Source organism: Eriocheir sinensis, chromosome 40, assembly GCF_024679095.1.
Source record: "Eriocheir sinensis breed Jianghai 21 chromosome 40, ASM2467909v1, whole genome shotgun sequence".
NCBI classification, from domain to species: domain Eukaryota; kingdom Metazoa; phylum Arthropoda; class Malacostraca; order Decapoda; family Varunidae; genus Eriocheir; species Eriocheir sinensis.
Window position 1 is genome coordinate 585,001 of NC_066548.1, and position 19,835 is coordinate 604,835.

The 19,835-nt window shown below is 49.5% G+C and overlaps 1 protein-coding gene across 6 annotated transcripts in view; it reads right to left on the reverse strand.

Moving 5' to 3' along the window:
- The window catches only part of LOC127009160 (sodium-dependent phosphate transporter 1-B-like), a 153,777-nt gene that overhangs the window by 30,535 nt on the left and 103,407 nt on the right, over positions 1-19,835 (reverse strand). The window contains exon 1 of one of the 6 annotated variants that reach the window (XM_050881951.1): positions 4,229-4,359. The exons of the other annotated variants lie outside the window; for them this stretch is intronic. The gene's annotated coding sequence lies outside the window, so the exon portion shown is untranslated. Of the gene's footprint in view, positions 1-4,228; positions 4,360-19,835 lie in introns of those variants that run through there. 6 annotated transcript variants of the gene reach the window in all.

The window sequence follows — 19,835 nt, forward strand, 5'->3', positions numbered from 1 at the left end:
GAAATACCGACGAGAGAGAAAAAGAGAGAGAAGTAGTTCCCCAAAAAAACTAATATTGCGAAACTGAACAGAAGAAGAAGAAGAAGAAGAAGAAGAAGAAGACGATGACGAAGACGAGAACAACTATAATGACGGCTAAGATAACGAATACAACGCATACGATGAGAGAGATACTACACTATGCTATTTTAAGCGTACTAAGAAGGGGATGCTGGAAAGGAGAGAGAGAGAGAGGAAGGTGTTAAGCAAGGAAGGAAGGCAAGAGGAAGGAGGGTATCGGGGTGGTGACAGCGTTAGTTCAAGGGAAGATATGATATGATAACTTAAGATACTATGATAACTTGGTGTTGGCGCACGAATGACAAGGTAGGAGGAGAGGAGGGAAGGAGCAGTAACAGTAAGGAAGCCAAGAGGAAGGTATCGGGGTGGTGGCAGCGCTATTTCAAGGGAAGAGACGCTATGATAACCTAAGATACATGATAACTCGGGGGGTTGTTTAAGAGGGAGATGCTGGGAAGATGAGAGAGGCGTCAAGTAAGGAGAGGAGCAGTACGAAGGCAGGAGGAGGAGGTGATCGTGTTGGTGGCAGTGCTAGTGTGCGGGGAGAACGGAGGCAGCTGTGCAAGAGTGCCGGGGCGAGGCGCGCGGGAGGCTGGCGGGCAGGCAAGAGACGGACGGGCAGGTTGTCTTCACGTGAGCAACACGAGGGTGGCGGCAGGGAGGAGGTGGTGTAGGCGATGCTGGTGCTGATGGTGGTCACATTCTCTCACGTCTGCTCTCTCTCTCTCTCTCTCTCTCTCTCTCTCTCTCTCTCGTTGTTAGCTATAAATATCACCAATTCGTCGCTTTCTCCTATTACTACTCGTTCCTAAAGATATCTTGGTGATGGGCACTGAGCGCTCTCTCTCTCTCTCTCTCTCAATAAATTCGATCGCACGTCAAAGGAGGAGTAGTGAAGTTCGCGTCCACGATCGGGTCTTCTTAGTATAGAGGCGATGGGTCAGTCAGTGTTCTTTTGTTAGTTCACCGTACAGTGCCCGCCCGATCAGGCTTCTCCGTCATCCTCATCCAACCTCTGACGCAACCCGACTACCCTGCCTTTGGTAACGTCACGAGGACATGACGGGAGATGGTTGTTCTTGGTAGGGGGAGGAAGAAGAACGCAAGACGGAGAGATATAGATGAGGGAACGGGGTGAGGAGTGGCGGGAGGGGTTGAAAATTGGATGTTCATGGCTGGGGGAGCAGAACGCAAGACGAAGAGGCAGAAACGCGGGAACAGGCTGGGAAGAAGTGGGGGGAAGGGCTGCACATGAAAACAGGAAGCAAGATAAGCGTAAGATCGTTGGTTGAGGTGCCGCCGCAGGTCAGACCACAGAACGAGAGATAAGCGACACATTGTTGGGGACTTGCATCATCGGCGGAAATACAGAAGTGGGGAAGGGGGGAGGAAGGAGCCAGCCTTGCGGCACCCCGTCCTGGAGCGTCCTCTCGGCGGGGACTCGCGAGAGGCTCTGAGGAGTCATCAGTCATGTAAATTGCAAGGGAGGGAGACGTGGTGCTGGGAGGAGGAGACAAAAAAGGGGGCGGGGGAGGAGGAGGATGCTGTAAGAAAGGGGGGAGGGGAGAGAGGGATAAGAAGGAAGAGGAGGAGGAGGGGGACGAGAAGGAGAGACAGGAAGGTGCTGTAAGAAAGGGGGAAGGGGAGAGAGGGATAAGAAGGAAGAGGAGAGGGGACAAGGAGAAGGAGGAGGGGGACGAGAAGGAGAAATAGGAGAGTGCTGTAAGAAAGGGGGGAGGGGAGAGAGGGATAAGAAGGAAGAGAAGAGGGGACGAGGAGGAGGAGGAGGGGGACGAGAAGGAGAAATAGGAGAGTGCTATAAGAAAGAAGAGACTAAGACGAGGAGGAGGAGACGGAGAAAGAAAGAAAGGCGAAGCAGCGAGTCAAGGGAGGGAGGAGGAGGAGGAGGAGGCTGGTGGTGCAGTGAGCGAGCGGGTAAAAAGAAGAAATAATGAGCCTGGTCGGTGCATGGTGATCACGTGCCGCTCACGCCACGGCCACACACTCGCCCCGCCTCGCGTTCTCACTCCTTACATTCGCCGCCAGGCCCTACGCTCCTCCTGGTCTACCCGTGTGTGTGTACGTGCGTGTGTGTATGTGTTGCTCGGCCTCGAGGTTGCTCCCCCGTGTCCTCGCGCCGTGATTGGTCGAGGGCGAGGGTGTGTGCGCCCCGCCCCCCTCCCTGCACCCAATGAGGCAACATGATCTCAGGGTCATGTGCTGAGCTGAGCGCGGGAAGGGATTGGAGGAGGGAGAGGGAGGGAAGGGGTTTTGGAGGGGGAGGGGGTAGAGAGAGAGAGAGAGAGAGAGAGAGAGAGAGAGAGAGAGAGAGAGAGAGAGAGAGAGAGAGAGAGAGAGAGAGAGAGAGAGAGAGAATCACTACCCCATTCCCCTAAAAAAAACCCACGATTATAGAAAGTAGAAGGCTAAGACGTAACAGAAAGAAATTAAAAAAAGGAAAACAAGGGGAAAAAAAAAGAATAAACGGAAAAGAAGGAAAAGCAAGCAAGGACACAAGTAAAAAGAGGTGAAGGAGAAGGACGAGATGAAATGAAAAAAAAAGACAATTATAGAACGCAGAAAAATGGACAAGAAAGAAGATTAGACCAAAGAAATGCAGAGAGAGAGAGAGAGAGAGAGAGAGAGAGAGAGAGAGAGAGAGAGAGAGAGAGAGAGCAAGGATGGACGAAGACAGAATATTTAGTTGACGCGACAAAATTGATGAACAGACACGCAAGCAAGAGAGAGAGAGAGAGAGAGAGAGAGAGAGAGAGAGAGAGAGAGAGAGAGAGAGAGAGAGAGAGAGAGAGAGAGAGAGTCTATTAAGTATGCAAGAAGTTGACGCAGCTAAAAATGGACAGACAGACAGAAACACAGACATACAGACAGACAGTTGAAGTATCACTTGACACAAACTAGCTTCACAACGTCACTAGCAACGCTAATCCCTACTTGTGACGTCTGGAGAAGGAGGAGGAGGAGGAGGAGGAGGAAGGCGGCTAAGGTTGATATTTGATAAGGCGGGAAGAGGAGGTGGAGGAGAAGAGGATGAAGGAGGATAAAGAGGAACAGAGAAGAAAGGAGGAGGAGGAGGAAGAGGAAGGCGGCTAAGGATTATGTTGAAAGGGCGGGAAGAGGAGGAGGAGGAGAAGGAAGAGGCGAAGTCGAATAAGAGGAAGAAGAGCAGGGAGGGAAGAGGGCAGAAGAGGAGTGAAACGGGAAGGCGATGTTACTCTTGGACGGGAAGATGCGGCGGAGGAGGGGGAAGAGGAGGAGGAGAAGGCGCAGGAGAATAGGCCAGAGGATGAACAGGACCAGGGAGGGAGGAAGGGAGGGAGGGATGGCGGCGAGGTTACTGTTTGGCGGGGCGCTGAACTCCTTTATGTAACTCGCTCCAGGATGCTGATTCAATGAAGACTTTTTGTGTGGATTTTCGTCTCGTCTGCGGAGCCTGGACCACGTGCGCGCGTCGGTTATCAGTTATCAGCGCAGCGTCTATGCGTGTGTATGTGTAGGTATCCGTGCGTGAGTCGCGTGTTTCTTCTTCTTTTACTCGATAGCAGAGACTCGTGTTAGCGTTTCCTCGTAAAGACCAAGACGAAAAAGAAAGCGAGGAGATTATAAGGAAAAAAAACCTGTAAAACGACAAGGGAACAAACCGAAGAGACTGTAAAACGAAGAGAGAAAATACGAAAAGATTATAAAACGAAAAAGAGAATAAAACAGAAAAGAGAATAAAAGGAAAGATGATAAAACGAGATTGTGAAGTGAAGGCGACTCGTGTATAAGTTTTGTTGGAACAGAGATGCTGGCAGGCCTGTAGTGGTGCCTGCCAACACACACAAACACACACCTCAACTACTCAGGGTTAGCGCAGCATCCCATTAGCTAACACATCTCGCGCATCCTACTAACTTTCTTTATCCTAATCTCCTTCCAAGCCTTCAACGACCTACCCTAACGAGCGCTGTAGTGGCGTGAACCCGTCCGCGTGAGCCACTAAGCCGTCGGAAACACGGGAGGACAATAACCCGCCACGACACACACAAAAAACGTCCCGGGAAAAAACTGGGGAAAATATCGACTCAAACCAACCCTCAAGAACACCAAGCAGACAGACAGCAAAGCGGGTCAGGCAGAGTCGTCCCCATTGCCTGAATCTGCTTACCTGAGAAGCGTCCTGCCTGAGCGACGACGTGGACACAACTGCAGCGCCGAGCAAAGGGAGCACTTCAGCACACTTGCGGTGGGCTGGCGTGTGGGGCGGGAGATAAGAAGGGGGCGGAGGGGCTTGGGGGGTGAGGAAAATGGTATACCGTTGTTGACTGGCCAAGGCAATTGTTGGTGAGGGGAGGGTGACGAAGGAGGGAGGGAGCGGGGAGGTGAAAAAGAAAAAGGAGCAGGGGATGATAACACGTTAGGCTCGGTGTCAAGACAAAAAAGCAAAAGAAAAACAGGTGGAGGAAAAATCACCCAGTTTGGTATCCTGCAGGCATCCTACGCAAAGGCTCCAACTCCCTCCCTTGTCCAAACCCTCCCTTGAAGACACTTTCCACGAAACAGCTTCACCGCCGCCAGACGCAAGGGATGACGCAACCTGCCTCACAGGGACCACTGGCTCTTCATGTGAATTTATTCCACAGCGATGCCCAAACTGACCACATAACGCAATGCTCAACCCTGTACAAGCATTCCAAGTGTTTCAGCGGCGGCCCACGTGCCGCTGCCCCGCTGAAAAACGCCAAGGCCATGCCAGCGAAGGCGTGCGCCCTGTCATGCTGCATTACCCCGCAGACACACCACCACAAAGAAAGACAACTCGCAGAAATTGGAGAGCCGTTCGTTTTTGTTCCGGGTGAAGCATTCCAGGGAGATGTCCGCTCTCTCGGGGCTTCTCAAGATAACGCGAGGCGATAAGTGGCGGAGGCTGATAAAGCGTCCACACCCACACCGTGACGGCCGTGGGGACGACGCGGGGCGGGAGGACGGCGAGTGAGTGTTGATGATGTAACGTGGGCGAGACGGTCATTCCCGCCTAAGGAACTGATTTTTTGTTTAAATCTGCGTTATGCGCGCGCACACACCCACACCCACACACACACACATTATATATACACACAAATAACTCGACCTCACCCATGGAAGAGGAGGGTTATTTTCAGCGTGAGTTGGTCGTCGCGGCCACCTGCCTCATCCCGTTTTGTAGAGTGTTGTAAATGCCACAGAGCCAGGCTTTCCCCCCCCCCCCCCCCCCAGCCTCGGCTCGCCTGCCAGAACAATACCGATGGCCCGCCCAAAACAGCCGAACAGCCGGTGGGTGGAGAGCCAGCCGAGGAGACAAACGGCTGGCCTCATCCGGTGACCCGACCTGTGGCCTTCGTGCCGCGCCGGCCCCGTGAGCACCACCGCTCGCCCGCGTGGTGCATGGCGGGGCACGTGTGCACGCACAAATGCAAGCACTCTAAAGAGTAAGCAAATTTCATGCAGCCTCGGCAGCGGCGCTGCGAGGGCACGGTGGTGGGAGTGGCAGGAACACCGGGCCGCTGTGTGCATGGCTCTGTCTAGGGCGCATTTAAGTTAACTGTAACAGCGTCTTAAGTTAACGAGGGCATGGAGAACGAGGCAGTCTTGCAGTGTGTTGAGGACGATGGCTGTTGCTCGACAAGCCTGTCTAGAAGCCTGTCTGCTGGGCTCGTGGCTTGGCAGCCTCCGAGCACTTCACCTGAACGTTCATGATTTCTTCAGCCTTTATTCAACACTCGCGGCGTGACTCAGGACAACGTTTATTTGGTCACAATAAGAATGTATCTCTCGCAAAGTCTTGCGTTCGGATCCTGCGAGTCACTCGCTTCCTTAATGCGATCAACTAACATCATCCCTTGTACAGAAACTCAATTTAGCATTTTTAAAATTCTTTTCCTGTCTTTTTATTTTGTTTCAGGAAAAAGTTGTAAGTTTTTATTGCATTCCTCCGCAACAACCTTGGCGGCAGCATCCTTGAAAATATAAAAAATCTGTTCACCGACCAATGTTCGCTGCTGCTGCTGCTGCTGTGTATATAATGTAATGCAATCGTCTGACACCAGCTCCTTCCTAACTCAGAAAGGAAAGGTGGACATTACTTGTCCCTTTTCTGCTTCATTCTTGACAAGCTTTCTCTTTCTTTCTAGCACCACACAGCACGCTGCACCACATCCACGTCACCGCAATGTTCAGTCTCGCGCCCTTTTTGTCCATGCACACCCAGGCCTGACCTTGCCCCACTCATCCACTGTGTCGCGCCGATAACTGCAGGTCTCCCCCACCGACCCAGACACACCCGCCACACATGTATACACCAACCCTCGAGTTTTTGCTCACACGTGTTCTACACACGATACTTTTCACTTTACTTCTTATACCCGTCATCTCTCATTTATCAACTATCTTCATACAGTTTATTTCCTACCTGGACTCTAACATACTTCTACACATTCTTTCCCTTCGGTACTTACTCTCCCTTTTCCCCTATCCTGCCCTGTCTCGTATCCCGATCGATCTTCCTAATATTAAGGTTGAGGCTCCGATCTATCTGGCATCGCATGAACCACCACCACCGGAACACAGTGTTGCGGAGAGCTTCATAAGGCGCCCCAGTAAAGCCTCGGGCGATTACGAGTGTCAATCAGGCCGGCGATATGATGAAGGGGCTGCCAAGTGGGTCAACCAGTCGGCCTAGGGAAGGAGGGAACAGGATAAAGGGTTGGCGACGGGAGGCGGGGAGAGGCGGGGAGAGCCAGGGAGAGGTGGGAAGCGGGACAACCTACGTCACAAACCGGCTAAAACATTAGTTAGGGTGACGCATGCATGGCCGCCGCGTGGTGTGGAGTTTGGCAGACAGAGAGTCGCGAGGCACAAGGGAAAAACTGGGAATGGATGCTGCACTAACTCCTAAGCCTTGAATCTAATAAGCAACTGTTTTTCCATGACTGTGTGTGTGAATAATGCACGTGGACTGTATTGGTCTCTGTCTGTCTGTCTCTCTGTCTAGCTCTTTCTCCTCATCACGAACAAGAACAACTCCTGATCATCATGCTTCTATATACGGCAAGACCTCGTCCCTCCACCAGTCTTCCACGACAGCCTCCACGAGTCTGGCTGCCCCTGATCTCTCCTTCCAAGGCAACACACACCTGACTGTCATGATGACTCTGTGCCGGCTCAGGTGTGTCCTCTCCTGTCCCTCACCTAAAAACGAACACGTGGTCACACAATGGACTTATGCTCGGGCAGAGATGGGAGACAGCCTTGTAGCCATGCACCTGAATTTGGCAAGCACAAACCTAACTGCAATGAACCAGTGTGTCACTGTAGCCTTGTTTTGAGCAGTGTCCTTCCTCGAGCTGTTTCCCATCCTCTCGTTTCTTGTTCTCCTTCGAGACCGCTGCTCCCCGGTGACATTCACGGCCAGACCAACGTTTACCGAGTCACTATAACCCCTTAACCCCCAAAACCTTGCCTTAGTTCACATGTAGTGCCATGCCAAGGCTTCACGATTAGCCCTCTCGAGCTGCCTAACGTCTCACAAAGGAAATAGCTTCTCAGATACGACTTCCTGAGGCTTAAGGTTGCGGAGAATTAAGTCCTGGGTGTGTTATCTTTTACGTTCGCCTCTTCCGGCCCAGAATCGTCAACTCTGGCTCGCTTAATCACTCACAGGCCTTGGCCTGACGTATTATAATAAGGAGTCGAGCCTTGCGTCCTCCATCACGCTTCCCTTAACTAGGAAGCAAACAAAAAAGACAGCTTAGGATTGATAGCCTCGGCCTCCACTTGACAAGACGGCTCATGACCACCACATCTCTGCCTTTATGGTCATGACCGCCCTGCTCTACCCAGTCACGCCCAGGGACGCTGCATGAGGACTTCCCCCGCACTAGTGTTCGCTTCTCCACTTGTGTACCCAAGACTCCCACATCTCCACCCTCAAATACACACATCATATAACCACGCCCCTCGACGGTCAGGGACGCTGCATAAGGACTAACCTACCTTGTCCCTGTCTTTGCCTCTCCCAACCCTCGCAGTAGTGTTTTTCGTTCTTCTCCTTGTGTTCATGGGTCCCACATCTCCACCCTCATATACCCACCTCCCGCCACTCCCAGGGATGCTGAATGAGATACCCCGCCCTTCCCCCTGTCTGTCTTTGCCTCTCCTAACCCTCGCTGTATAGTGTCTTTCGTTCTTCTTGTGCCCTCGACTTGCAATCTCCACCCTCATATACCCCGTCATATACACACGTCACTCCACTCCCAGGGATACTGAATGAGATACCCCGCCCTTCCCCCTGTCTGTCTTTGCCTCTCCTAACCCTCGCTGTATAGTGTCTTTCGTTCTTCTTGTGACCTCGACTTGCAATCTCCACCCTCATATATACCCACGTCATATACACATGTCACTCCACTCCCAGGGATACTGAATGAGATACCCCGCCCTTCCCCCTGTCTGTCTTTGCCTCTCCTAACCCTCGCTGTATAGTGTCTTTCGTTCTTCTTGTGACCTCGACTTACAATCTCCACCCTCATATATACCCACGTCATATACACATGTCACTCCACTCCCAAGGATGCTGTATAAGGACTCCCCTACCCTGCCCCTGTCTTTACCTCTCCCAACCCTCGCACCAGTGTTCCTCGTTACTCCCCTTGTGGTCACGACTCCAAGATCTCCACCCTCTTACACCTCTTCCCCGAGTCCCGGATCCCGCCACGCCGACGAATGTAAGTTCAAAACAACAAATGATCAAAAACAAAACAAGGAAAATCAGTAGCAATTAAAAACATCAGGAAAAGTTTGTAAGAATAAGGACATGGGAGAGTAAAGAGTAAGAGGGAAAGAATATAATAAGCAGAAGAAAACGAAGTTATATTTAGGACAAACTACAAAAAAAGAATGAGTATTAGAGGAATAAAAATAAACACGGAGGAGAAAAAGCAAAATTAAGGCCAAGGAAAGAATGACAAAAGAAGAAAGGAGGAAAAACAGCAACAACAACAAGGAATAAAAACAACAACAAAAAACAAGATAAAAGCAAGAAAACAAAAAAAAGAACAAAGATGAAAGCATAACAAAAATTCATCAGAGCGCGTAAAATTACCTTCGTTTTCTTCATATTCATCTAAAGACGTTGCATTCCTGTTCCTCCTCCTTACTCCCCCGCCCCCCACGGGTTCACGGGCCAATGCGACGGAGGTGAGCACAGAGGCCACGCGCAGCAATAGTGTTTCGCCCCCAAATTTATTAACTTTTACTCCTATGTCGCGACGCTCTCTTAAAACACACTAAATTAATTCATTCTCTCTATCTTTCTCTCTTTTCGTCTCTCTTTATCCCTCTCTCTCTCTCTCTCTCTCTCTCTCTCTCTCTCTCTCTCTCTCTCTCTCTCTCAAATCGTATAAACAATTAATTTCCCGCCGTTCCATCCACTGTAAGGGACTAGACCGTATTATTTATCTTTTTTCTGGGTCTATTTTTATTCAGAAGTGGAGTGACGTGTTGCTATATATAACTTCTTGTCCTAAAGTTTGCCTCCATTGTTGTATCTCCTTCCCCTCCTCCCCCCCTCTGCTTATTCCTCCTCCTCCTCCTCCTCCTCCTCCTCCTCCTCCTCCTCCCGTCTCCTTTTTTTTAATACTACTAATAGCTCGTTAGCCCTAAACTTTGCTCTTTTATCGTCCTCTACCTTCTCCTGTCCTTCTCCTCTCTTACTGCTTCTGTATCGGTCTCCTCCGCTTCGTACTTCCACTAACACGAGTAACAACGACGCACACAACAAAGCCTTCTATTTATTTTCTATTGACTTACAGATACTACCAACGTAACAATAGTGCGTGTGAGGTAGACAGAGGTGCGAGTGACTTCCTACGTTACAAAAATTACATCAGTATCAGTATTATAAACAAAAATAACAACAGCAATAAAAGCGAACAATGTGAAAAATAGCGACAATTTAACAACACAGGCTTATATATTTAGCGATAACCTTGTCACTATGGTGCTTGCGTGTATGCGTGTGTGTGTGAGACGGTGGCGGCGGGCAGAGGTGGAGGCAGAGACACGTAATAAGCTATACGAGCAATATAAAGCGAACAATGCTGATGATAACGACAAACAACACACTTATATATTTAGCGATAACCTTGTCACTATAGTGCTTGCGTGTGTGCGTGTGTGTGAGACGGCGGCGGCGGGCAGAGGTGGGGGCAGACGTAATAACCTATACGAGTAATAGAAAGCGAACAATGAGAACAATAACGACAATAACAACACTGGCATATATTTAGCGATAACCTTAAGTAACTATTGTGCTTGCGTGTGTGTGTGAGGGAGCGGCGGGTAGAGGTGGAGACAGAGATACATAATAAACTATACGAGTAATTTCCTGAAGCATAAAAACGAAAGGCCGAACTTAACTTAGCCTTCAAGCCGGATGCACGAGACTCGACAAACAAGCTGAATCTATTCCCTGACGCACAAAAAAACGCCACACGTGCATTGCTTCTCCTCCTCCCTTTCCTAATATCCTATACCGTGAAAGGGGAAACAGTATCAATGACGTAAAGATTCTCCATAAAAGATCGTGATATTATACTAAACTATTATATTTCCTAATGCACGAAAACAGTATAGCCAGCCACGCAAGCCGTACCCCTCCTCCTCTTTTTCCTCACAATATCCAATGCAAATGACGTAGGGTAAGGCAAAGATTCGCTCTAAACACTCGTGATATACCTAACTATTCTATTAATGGACGCCCAGAAACAGTAAGTCAGGCACGGATGCAGCATCTCTCCCTCTTAATATCCTATACTGTGAAAGGGGAAGCAATATCCATGACGTAAAGTAAGGCAAGGCTTGAATAAAAACACTCGTGATGTATCAAACCAATCTATTCCCTGACGCACACAACACAGTCTTGCGTGCAATACTTCCTCCTCTTTTTCCTAATATCCTGTACTGTGAAAGGGAAGCGATATCCATGACGTAAAGTAAAGCAAGGATTCGCTCTAAACGCTCGTGATATACCAAAACAATGCTATTCATGGACACACAAAAAATGGCCTCGCACGCATTTCCTACTTCCCGTCCTAATAATAATCTACAACATGAACAAATTACCAATGCAAATGACGTAAAGTAAGTAAGTGAAGGAAGTAAAGGAAGGATAAAGCAAAGTATTCTATTCACTGACGCACAAAACAGCCAGTCAGACACGCAAGCACCTCCTCCGCCGCCTCCTGATATCTTAATGCCGTGGAGGGGAGGGGCAGCGATATCAATGACAACGTAAGGCAAGGATTCACTATAAACACATGATTTAGCAAAGTGTTCCATTCACTGACGCACAGGAACAGTCTCGCAGCGTCTCCTCCTCCTAATATATCTTAATACCGTGAATGGGAGGGGTAGCAATATCCATAACGTAACGCAATGCAATGATTGGCTATAACAACAAGATATACAAAGCTATTTATCATTCACTAACGCTCAAGAACTGTCACCAATCTCGCAGTCCCTTATCGTAACCTACCATTCGAAGGGACATTTGTTATCCACGAAGCCTCCCAGGGAAGGACTTTCTGTTAACATACACTTAAGACAACACAGCACTTGATAACACTATAATACTATGGTGTGATGTGTTCTCTTGATGTATTTCGCCCATCAGGGTATGAAAAAAGAAATCGAATATGAACTTTCCTTTCCTTTCTTTTTCAACATGTTACGGTAGATGGAAGGGACATTTTTTATAGTTAACGAAGTACTTATTAAGACCAGGTGCGTGGGCCTTGGAAATACTCACCATCATCATCATCAGCAGCAGCAGGTCTGTCAGTTTCCCTACAGGACACTAAACCACCAACGTGTTATGTACAGTTAGCAAAAATAATGACAAGGTATATAAAAACCCATTCAGCACAAGGCAACTCTTTCCCCAGCATTCAAAACAAGAGTCAGCCACTTATGTAAGACCACCACCACTTTGAAACACACCAAACTAACTGCCTCGTCGGATGTACTGAAAATAAACTTCTACGCAAACATTCTCTCTCTCTCTCTCTCTCTCTCTCTCTCTCTCTCTCTCTCTCTCTCTCTCTCTCTCTCTCTCTCTCTCGTCAATGGATAAAAAAAAGGCTATCATAAGAATTCTCGGTACATGAACCCTTCAAATGACGTAAGCTATATTGCCATTCACCCACCGTCTGATCACATGCTGGTCTCGTGATCGTGTGTGTGTGCGTGTGTGTGTGTATGAAGGGGAAACCCGGACATAAAACTGGAGCGACTTCCCAAAACAAGACTCGTTTAATGGCACTGAGAAAAGGCGGAGGAGGCGGAGGGAGGGAGGTAGGGAGAGGGAGGGAGGGAGGGAGAGAGAGGGAGGCGGGGCAGGAAGGGTGAGGCTGCAGCGGCGGCGTCCGTGTGAGGTGAGGGGAAAGGGGAAGTCCCGCTCTCCCTTAAAACGGTTCTGTGCCCTCTTCTGACGTCACGATACCACCACCATCGCCACCACCACCACCAATACGACAACCACCATCAATTTCACAATCACCACCACCACCACCACCACTAAAAGGAAGAAGAAGAAGAAGAAGAAGAAGAGAGAGAGAGAGAGAGAGAGAGAGAGAGAGAGAGAGAGAGAGAGAGAGAAAAAAAAAAACAGTTATCTCCCTCCCCCAGCCTCCTCCACTCTTAAAACCTAAAACTACCTTCACCACCACCACCACCACCGCCAGTAATATAACAACCGGAAATGAACCACTGCAACCAATGAGAGAGATTTGGTAGGAGGGAAAGGTACAGAGAGAGAAAAATAAACCATAGGCAGAGGAGAGATTAGGTGAGGTAGGTAAGGATGGAGAGAGGAAGAAAGGGAAGGAGGAAGAGGAGGAGGAGAAGGAAGGGGAGGAGCTAGCAATGGAAAGCGAGGTATGAGACAGTAGACTTCATGATGCTTAGGAAGGGAGATGAAGGGGGACGGAGAGGAATGCTAAAAAGAGAGATGCAGGTAACGAGGGAGAATGAAAAAGTACAGTTAGCCAGGTGATACAAACAAGATACATGTGTGAGGGTGACGTGTGGAGGCAGACCGGAGAGGGCGGTGGCTGAGGGAATGGGAGAGAGAGAGGCGAAGGGACTGAGTGAGGATAGATGTGACGCCGCGGGTGATAGGGCAAGAGGCGCTCCTTCACGTAATGACCAGCGTCGAGTCACGGCCAGACACTCCTCCAGTAAAGACGGGGACAAGGAGGAAGTCGTGAGGACGAAAACACAGACCTCAGACGAGTTTTCGAGATTCTTCAACGAGGGGACGAGAGGGTCAAGGAGAGAGGGGTTGCGTGCTAGAGGAGGGTACGGGATGCCAAAGAACATTGTATATATGAGGCAAGGCATATCAGGGAGAGGACCATTCATTGTTCTGGCGCGAATAGGGGAAGGTTTAAGAACAAAGGGCGGATGTTGTGTTTATGTAGCTAGTGACATGCGTATGATAAAGAAGGGAGGGAGAGACACACTGTGCTCAAGACCTACGGGAGAGCGAAACAAGGCAGAGTAATGCGAGAAAGGGATGGTGGGCTTTCATCTGCGACAGGATGAGGCTAAGGATGGGAGGAGATGTTGCGTTTACATAACCTCACATGGGGAGGGGTGAAGCAAGGAGGCGGGGCAGAGACCGTGATCCAGTCTTGCGCAGGGCCGGGAAAGTCGTCGGGGCAGTACTCTTAAAAGGATGCTGTGTGTTCATCTCTACGTATTTCGAGGCTATAGGTAATACCGGGAATACCCCTCCTAACCCTTAACTCCTAACCTTTAATTTAATGGTGGAAAACGATGCAGCAATATCAATTGTGGACTGCAAGGATGCAAGGTTTTAGGGCGTGAGGATACCTGCGTCTCCAATTTAGGGCAAGACAAAGAGGAGTGAAAGGCTTACAAGGCCAGCGAGTTCGGCATCTTCATTCTGAACGAGGAGAAGCAAATTTTAACGATCGACTAAAAACTTCACCTCCGAACTTCTGGATGAGGCGAGAAAGGACACAAGAGGAAGAATAGGTGGTGATGCTGCAGGTGTGTGAGATGAGAGCGGAACGAGAGAATGGGACGGATGCTGCGTGCGTTGTGGGACGAGGGAAAGTGTTGGCCGATGTATAGGGAGGGTGACCCACTCCCCTCAAGGGCGGGGCCGTGATAGGGTATCGGAACCCTTGATATAGGGAGGAAGGACAGTGGGCCAAGGACGGCAAGATAAAGAAGAGAAACGATAACATGGACCAGTCTCAACAAGGTGCAAGGAGCGAGATGTTAAGTGGATAAGGGATGCGATTGTGGCACGTGCAGAGAGGAAAACATTGATACCAAAGATGATAGTGATAACATTGATAAAAATGCCCCTGCTAAGACTAATAATAATGATGGTAATAAAAATAATAATAATAATAATAATAATAATAATAATAATAATAATAATAATAATAATAATAATAATAATAATAATAATAATAATAATAATAATAATAATAATAATAAAAATCATAATGATGTATTGTATCATGATCATAAAATATTTAAGCAAAACAAATTAAGAGATGAAGTCATATTTATGTGTTGCCTCCACAAACACGCGAAGATGGGCAAACACTGCAGACAGACAGCGGCCCCTCACTCACCGTGAACCCGCGGCCACACACACAAGACGCCCTCAGACCGCCCCCGCCGCCGACTCCACCGCCGCTGTCATAATATTATCTCTGCAGCAATAAACATAATAAAGCCTTGATTAAAGACACGAGCGTACTCCGTGGCTCCTCTTCGCTAACGGAGGCGAGGCGGGCCACGGACAGTTAGGCGAGTGCGTCATGTTTTTGTGATAAAAGATGATCCCTTTCACCTTCACACATCTGTCCAGCCGCCAGGCGGTGCCGGCACTCCGCGGCGCCGCGGCGGCCACACCTCCAGCACGTGTTCACCAGCGCCGCCGACACGCACCTTCCGGGAAACCGGTCCTGTCCTGGGACTCCCGCGCGAGGGTGATAAGACGCGATCACGTGGTGAGCACGACCACGACGTGCGACTACCAGGAGAGCATGACGACTTTTACGAAATAGGAAAATTTTTCTGCAGCAGCTGAACGCCCCCAAGATCTCAGTAGATAGGTCTTCCAGGAGGCCTGAATCTTGGGGCCACGTGACGTCATCGCACAGTAGATGCGAAAGAACTAGTCTACACTAATGTTATTATAATTATTCACACATTAGGTGAGTCCAAGACACTGGCTGGCGGACAGACCTGTCCTTATGCGCACCGCCTCCGTGGTTTAGCATTTCCCCTTCCAGTGGCTGGCTCAGTGTCACAGGAGTGGTTTGTTTTATTGTCATTCCGAGTAAAATCGTTTCGTTGCATTAGAAACGTTAAACAAAGGCTCGGCAAGAGAGGCTACACAGACGACACGACACGACACAACAGAACAACAGCCGTGACTCCAACAGCGCAAATCTATTTGGAGGTGTGTCGGGGGCGGCGGCGGGTGAGTGAACACCGCGCGGGGTGCGTGACGGGGGGCACGACAGGGGTCACTGCCACGGCCGGGGGGAGGAAGAGGAGGAGGAGGAGGAGGAGGAGAGGCAAGGGGCGGTGAAGCAGTGGGTGGCGGCACACACACACACACACACACACACACACGCACTTCATTAAGCGATTTGTCGAGGAACTTTTGAAGCCAGTGTGACTAATGACGGGGTGGATAATTAATGACTGGCGGGAGGGACTGACTGACTGGCTGCTGGCGATGATGGCGGTGGTGGTGACGGTGGTGCAGGGGGCGACGGTATTAGTGATGCAGGTCGAAGATTCTGGTAATGATGGAGATGGTGGTGAGGTAGATGGTGGTAGAAGGGTGATGATGGAGATGGATGTGAAGGTGTCGATTGCATTAGTGATAGGGGCGTGGATGGAGAATGTGGTGGGGGCAGGTGATGATCGTTGTAGTGGTGTTGGTGGAGGAGGTGAGTACGAAGGAGTTGACTGTATTAGTATTAGTGGTGGGAATAGGGAATGCGGTTGGGGAAGGTGTTGATGGTAGTAGTGGTAGTAATAGTTGCATTGGTAGTAGTGGTGGTGGTGGGGGAGGTCAGAAGGCTGAGGTCACCATCACCACCCAAGCAGCTGAGCGCAGTCTTGTGATGACGAGGCGACTCAGCATCGCCACCTGATCACCACAGATACCACTACCTGATCACGGGGCGCCCACGCTCTCTCGCTCCCTCCCGATTGCTCAACTGACTTACACTGAGCTATATGTATGTATGTGTGTGTGTGTGTGTGTGTGTGTGTGTGTGTGTGTGTGTGTGTGTGTGAGACAGTAGTAGTAGTAGTAGTAGTAGTAGTAGTAGTAGTAGTAGCAAGGAACTGGTAAAAACTGGAGCAATTATGTCAACGAAGACGGAATTTGTGGTCATATGGCAACGACTAGAAAAAGTGAACAAGACAGTGAAGTAGTAGTAGTAGTAGTAGTAGTAGTAATAGTAATAGTAGTAGTAGTAGTAGTAGTAATAGTAGTAGTAGTAGTAGTAGTAGTAGTAGTAGTAGTAGTAGTAGTAGTAGTAGTCGTAATCGCTGCTGTATTGTCGCTAAAACCAGCACAATAGTTGATGGATGTGTAACGATAGTGGCGACGGCAAGATTGAAGAGGGCAGGACCAAGAGGCAACGCGCGCCGTCACTCAACACACACACACACACACACACACATGCTAGCACTGCACCTCGCTCCCTTCCCTCCCCTCTCCCCTCCTCTCCCTCCCCTTTTTCTCTCTCTCCCTTCCCTTACTCCCCTCACTCCTTCTCCTCCCCTCACCTTGCATAACCTTCACTCCCAGGACCCATCTCTCTTGTTATTTATAAATATTGCCTTGTCCCACACGCCCACGACGCAGCGAAGACCACCATGCTGACAGTGACGAGAGAAGGAGGAGGAGGAGGAGGAAGAGGAGGAAGAGGAGGATGCTTCTTGTCAATCATTACCATGTACCTTTGGCCTGAATGGAACGATTAAAAAAAACACTTGTATATCTCCACGTGTATCCCTCCTCCTCTTCCCCCTCTTCCTCCTCTTCCTCTTGCCGCTGTTATTACTGGAGCCATGCCAGCTTGTACTGCCCGAGACTGAGGAAGGAAGGAAATCCCGTGACTTCTATTTGAGTCACGTACTGAGGTAACCACGGGCTCGATTTTGCCACCTGTCTGCCGGTCGTCTCGATGTAAAAGACTGGCCGAGTAACTTGAAGCTGGTTGGCCGAGTGACGAGTTTTTGTGGGCCGAGTAGCGGGTTGTTGTGAGCCGAGTAACAGGTGTTTAGGTCCGAGTCAAGGGTTACTGTGGGCCGAGTAAGGGTTTGTTGTGGGCCGAGTAACGGGTTGGAGTGGGCCGAGTAACAGGTGTTTAGGTCCGAGTCAAGGGTTACTGTGGGCCGAGTAAGGGTTTGTTGTGGGCCGAGTAACGGGTTGGAGTGGGCCGAGTAAGGGTTTGTTGTGGGCCGAGTAACGGGTTGGAGTGGGCCGAGTAAGGGTTTGTTGTGGGCCGAGTAACAGGTGTTTAGGGACGAGTAAAGGATTGTTGTGGGCCGAGTAAGGGATTGTTGTTGGCGCAGTAGCGGATTGTTGTGGGCCGAGTAAAGAATTCTCAGTAACCTCAAGTGAACCGAGGCAATGAAAGCAAAAGAAACTAAGTATTAAACAAGTAACACATCCCAGCCGAAGGACACAAACATTCTCAGTAACATCCAAGTGAACGAAGAACCTGGAGACGCGCCAGTGAGTAACGAGGTAACGTGTGGTGCGCCAAGTAACGCATTATGGCCCGACTAAACACCTGGCTGGCAGAATGACGCGGGGTGAGCCAAGTCTGTATGTAACGCCCCCTTGAGCGCGTCCTCTTGACTGGCTGCAGCCTATCACCCACGTGGACAGCACCTGGGCAGTGACGGGTAATAAGTCCACCCCCCCTCGTGTTACCTTCTCTTACCTATCACCCTATTCTATCACCCTCTCTCTACCCCCCTCCCCCCTTCACCTTCCCTTCCCTTCCCTACCTTCCCATTTTATCACTTCTTTCATATCTCTCTCTCTCTCTCTCTCTCTCTCTCTCTCTCTCTCTCTCTCTCTCTCTCTCTCTCTCTCTCTCTTTTCAGTCTTTTTTTTTACATTTTTTCTTTTTTTCCCCCATTTTCCTTCCCTTTTCTTTCTTTCCCTTCTCTCCCCCTTCTCACCTTTCCTTACCTTCCGTTCCCTTACCTACCTCCCTATCTTATTACTCCTTCCTTGCCTCTCTCGCTCGCTCATTCTTTCTGCTTTAGTTCACTGTTCTTTGTTCCTCATTTTACATTTCCTTTCCTTCCCTGGTTTGTATCTAGCTTCTTTCTTCTCTTTCCCTTACTCGCCCTACCCACCCCCAGTATCTTACCCTCCCTCCCTCCTTCGCCCCGCCCTTCCTACCTACCCTCAGCATCTGGTCAGTAACGGACGTCCCCCCAGAGGCAATCGAGAGGAGCAAAACAAGTGTGTCAATACCCACGTCACTTCCTGGCACCTGAGACTTCACGAGACACTTGCAAGAGACGAGATTAGGATAGTGCGTGATGGATGTGTGTGTGTGTGTGTGTGTGTGTGTGTGTGTGTGTGTGTGTGTGTGTGTGTGTGTGTGTGTGTGTGTGTGTTTAATTGCCTCATGAAGAAGAATTTCCTTTCCCGTGTAATTTGATGCAAAGAGGAGGAGGAGGAGGAGGAGGAGGAGGAGGAAAGTAGAGAAAGGAAGAGGGGAGAACATATACACGCAAGGAGGAGGAGGAGGAAGATGAGTAAGAAGGAAGGAAACGAGGAGGAGGAGGAGGAGGAGGAGGAGGGTATGATGGACAAGAAAAGATGAAGGAAAATGGAGAGAGGGGAGTGTAAGAGGAAATAACGAGGAGGAGGAGGAGGAGGAGGAGGAGAATGAACATGAAAAAGAAACACTGCACAGCACACCATCAACACCTTCCCCCTTGCAACACCGCCCAACACAGCTCATATTAACATAGCGTTCAGCAGCCAGCGGCCAGCGAGGGGAGCAGACGAGGCAGGGAGCTCCGTTCAAACCCACTCTACACGTCTCCACCTCTTGCAACATTCGCGTGACCCTTCTTTCCCTCCCTACGCTAGACGTCTCTTGTGCCAGCCAACCCACCAGCCAGCCAGCACCCAAGACAATTTAAAGCCTTCCTCAAGAGCTAGGAACAAAACAGTACTACGAGTGAGGATGATTTTCACGTCTCGACCTCTTGCAACATTCCCGTGACCCTTCCTTCTTTCCCTCCCCACGCCAGGCGCCTCTTGTGCCAACCTGCCAGCCGCCAAGACCAGTCAGTGTACTGCCTTCCTATAGTGCTTGAAACATGAAGGTACAGCTAGAAATATAGATTTTCACCTTAGGAGGTTAGAGACTGTGTCCATCCCTATGTTTGTATGTGAGAAAGACGAAGAGATAGGAAGAGGCAGAGGGGGAGAGAGAGATCCCTATGTATGTGTGAAATATAGACAGACAGAAAGAGAGATATCCTTATGTTTGTGTGTAATAGACAGAGACTGGGATCCCAATGTTTGTGTGTGAAAGACAGAGAGTAAGAGACAGAGAAAGAGAGAGCTCCCAATGTTTGTGTGTGAAAGACTTACAGAGAAACAGCGACACAGATGAAGCGAGAGAGAG